This window comes from Cariama cristata, unplaced genomic scaffold (assembly GCF_000690535.1).
Source record: "Cariama cristata isolate BGI_N322 unplaced genomic scaffold, ASM69053v1 scaffold1221, whole genome shotgun sequence".
NCBI classification, from domain to species: domain Eukaryota; kingdom Metazoa; phylum Chordata; class Aves; order Cariamiformes; family Cariamidae; genus Cariama; species Cariama cristata.
The window spans coordinates 49537-53679 of record NW_009599612.1 but is presented as its reverse complement, the minus strand read 5'-3'; positions in this window follow the sequence as shown (position 1 = coordinate 53679).

Here is a 4143-nt window from a genome sequence, read left to right as displayed (position 1 = left end):
GTGCCTCGTCCCCATGGCACCAGGGAGACTGTTGCCCATGCTGTCTTACGTTTGCGTGTCACCCCTGGGGTGCGTGGGTCTGCTCAGCGGCCGCATCTGTGGCTTTGTTGCCAGGAGGACACAAGGTCCGGAGGTGGCGTGGGCACCGTCCTCGGGCTCTGCGTGCCTGATAACACAGTGGTGCCCCGATTCCTCTCGGTTTGCTCCAGTGACACAGACGTGGTGCTCAGCAGTGGCGGGCAGCACAGGCAGGAGGGGGGAGATGGAGACCAACCTGCAACATTCCCAAGGGTGTTTTGGTTGGTGCCAGGGGAAGGTGAGGAGCCAGCTGTGCTGGAGGAGCCCGTGGCCTTGTGCTGGCTCATGGGTGGCAGTGAGTGTGGTGACAGCCTGGGCTCCGAAGGGATGAGTCTGCTCTGTGATCCAGCTGCAATTTGAATTTACAAATCACAGAAAAGTACCTTCAAAGAAGCAACATTTTCAGCACATTCACAAAAAACCCTCCTTAAAATAGATAATTCAAATATTGATTATGCTTTGGAAACAAAATAATTTCTTTCATCTCTCTCTTCTATGCTGGTCTGTGGCACAATTTCTTACTGTAAGTGTCCCCTTCCACTTCACGTTTTGTATTTCTGTTCCCTTATGTAGGGGGAAGCAAGCACCCAGCCTGCCTGCGCGGACAGGGCTCCTGGCTGGCTGGAGCGGTTTGATCCCTCCTCAGTTGTTAGCTGTGCCTAAGGAAAATCAGCTCAGGCTTGTGTCCTTGTCTGTTCCTCTATGGTTACGTTATTAATTTGCATGAAAACCCTTTGCCAAGCCACAGTTAATGGAGACAGATGATCCTCACGTACCTCTTGGCAGGAACTGGTCAACAATTTCATCTGAAGAGATTAAACTTTGATCTTGTTATAAATAATTTTCCCACCACTTGATCAAATGTTTTTGCACGTGTTGTTGCACGCATGTTGTTGCTTTCTCTTCCCTCGTATAATTTCTGTGAATCTGTTGGGTGGATGCTGTGCCGCAGACTGCTCTTCAGTGGAGGTGTCATTCCTCATTAGGATCTTTGCTGTTCAAGGATGGATTTAGCTCTGGGAAGATCTTCTGTCCTCTGAGCTCAGGCTATTCCTGAGCCAGCATACAAGCAAGGGAGGGGTGAGCTTAATGAGGTCTAATAACGAGCTGTTCCTCCAGAGGCTCCTGCTGGTGTCAGGCAGAGGGCAGGGGGACTGGTGCCCAGGAGCTGCCCCCTCGCCTGGACCTTCAGGTCTGAGCTGGGGACAAGAGGCCGGGCAAGGGCAGCAAGCGCCCTGTCCTCTGTAGGGAGTGAAGCAACAAGTCCGTGATACCAACCCATGCCTTAGCTGTTTGTCTGTTGAATACAGCTTTTCTTCTGGGTAAGTGGGAATCTCAACCCCTTACTCAACACTGTGTACTCCTGAAGGAACTGAAATATGCATAAAGAATATGGCATAATTAATCTTGTAATCTGTTAAAAATCAATGTCTCTTGTCAAGCTGTCAAGTCTCCGGATGCAGATGGTGGCTCAGAATTAGCCGAGCAGCTGAGGCTCAGGAAGTTTCTTGAAACACTTAAATTTTTTGCTGCCGAAGGTGTCCCCTCCCGGGGGCAGTGCCAGGCTGGAGCTGCTCCGTCTGCCGCTGCCCAGGTGGCCCGGTTCCTCTTGCTTTGCCCCTGCGGGCAAGAAGTGACAGTGATGATTAACCTGCGCCTATCGGCAAAGAGGGGGACAAGGTCATCTTCTGGGGAGACGGCTTCTCAGTCTACTTTGCCTGTAACACCCCCCTCAGCAAGAGCCCCATGCTGCGAGGAGGGCTGAGCACGGGGTGGGGGGTTCGGTGCAGGCAAGACGTGGAGCCACGGCTGGCTTGGGGAGCCGCTCTGCGGAGCGTGCCGTCTCCAGCGAGTCCTGAGCCCTGGAGCCCCTCATCCTTAAAGCCCATCACAGAAGTGCTGGACGGGGCGGGAGATCAGGAGAAAGGGAGACTTCAGGGATGCCTGAAGCAGTGGTGACTTCCTTGGCAGCTGTGATGCGATGGTCTCAGAAGTCATTTGCAGCAGCAGGGAAGCTCTGGCTGCAGATATGCAGATTCAGAGGAAAAATTAAACAAAGAAACAAGACCCTATTTAGCTGTCAGATCCCTGCTCCTCTAAATATAGCTCTGAGTGCCGCTTTCGCACTGCCCTTCCCCTTCAGCAGTCACAAGAGTGAATTAGCAGTCGCTCATTGTATTTGCAGGGGAAAAGAAAAGATGCTATTTAGTCTGCAGGAGGCAAAATTAATACTGTGTTTTTTCTAATCTGGCCCCAGCATGGGACTAAATAAAAGTGTTTGAGGAGAGAACGGACCTGTTTACCTGCAGTAGAGCTGCATTAGCTATGTAAATGTACACTCTGGGACCATGTCATTTATATTCCCGGCAGGGATCAGCTCCTGTCTTAAAGGGCTTTTAAATCTGTTGCAGATTAATAATGCAGCCAGTGCAGAAATGCATTCTCCTGTCTGAGACTGTGGAGAAGTGGTTTGTGCTGAATTAGGTCCTCTGAAGCAGACTTCTCTGTGCGTGTTTGTTGCTGGTGCCGCAGCCAGGAGGGGCGGTGGGTGCACGGGACAAGCCGGCTCGGGGGCGAGGGGGTGCGCTAGTGGGGTCTTTGCCCTCCGTACACTGAGAACCAGACCTGGAAGAGCTGCATGGTAACTGATTGAGGCTGCTTCTCTGGTTTGAAAAGAAGGACCTTGGGGCAGGAGTTGCCTGGGACAGGGCCCAGTACGTTTTCTGTGTTGGGGTGCTAATAACCAGTGATGGAGGGGAGAGGCTGGCTCTCCCCAGGGCGAGCAGTGCCGTGGTGCAGGGCAGCAGAGATGTTCGGGGGTGATGGCAAGTTCTGTCCATCCGATTGCTACTCACCCCGAGTGGGGAGCAGCAGACAGCACCGACGGACGAGTTGTGGTCTGCTCTTGTTCGCTGTGTGTCTGCTCGGCTGCCCCAGCTCTGAAAAGGTGTGGAGAGAGCGTTCCTGAAGATGGCTGGGTGCAGGACCTGGGGCTGGGCACCAAAGGGGCTCTTCCTGCTGTGTGTCCTGCAGGCACTCTTGGGTCTTCTCCATCTTTAAGTGCTTGCTCTTGTCCCCCTCTCAGGGCCCTCTTCGTGTTTCGGATGCAGTGGGTCGTTCAATGGAGGGATGCGGTGCCCGCACCTACTTTGGTGCCTTTTCCACTGGTACGCTGGTTAATTAAGAGAAGTAAACCCGCATACAATGGAATGGAGTTTATAAAATCAGGCAGAGTGGTGAATAATTTAATGTTTGCTTTTTCAGAATAGAGGCAATGTTAGGGGAGCTTAAAATATTGATGGGAAACACATTTTTTTCACAGTGTGAAATGCTTTATAGTCTGTGTGATTTTCTTTAATGCCTTTTAAACATATTTGAGGCTAGTGCCTGCTTTTCTGGCATGTACCATGGGTTCTGCTCTACAACCCATCACTAAGTGAGGGTGATTTTTCGTGACAACTTTGTTAACAGTCAGGACCACTTGTTCAGGTTTCTTCAATCTGTTTACTGGTTTCAGAGATACAGGAGGGCATCTGTGTGATATTTTATTGATGGGAATCATATAAAACAGCAAGGAGCGCTTGACTTTGTTTACAGGAGTAAACCCCAAGTTAAGCATCAGGCTGGCCTCAGCTGCCTGTATCACTTGTCATTTTACAAAACACGCAGTGATGTGCACTCATGCAGAGGCCACAGGCTCGTGGTGGGGATTACCCCGCTGTCTCAGCAGCGAGAGCTGTGAGCCTGCCTGTGTGCATTTCTGTTCATGCACGTGGGTCAGTCCGTGTTTGCGAGACTGATGAAGGAAGTCGAGTATGTTTCTTTTTTTTTTTCATCTTGTTGAAACACTTCTTACATGTGAAAAATTACTTTCACCACTCCTCCCCAACAGAAAATGCCATATTACAGCCTGTGCTAGCCTAAACCTGGCTCTGATGAAGTGGAAATAAGGAGCAATTTGCAGGGTTTGGAGAAAAACTGTGCCAAACTGGTGCAAATTTGATCGTGCTCATTATTGGTGTTTGAAGTGCCACAGGAGTGCACGGGGCTTCCTGCCGGTACCGG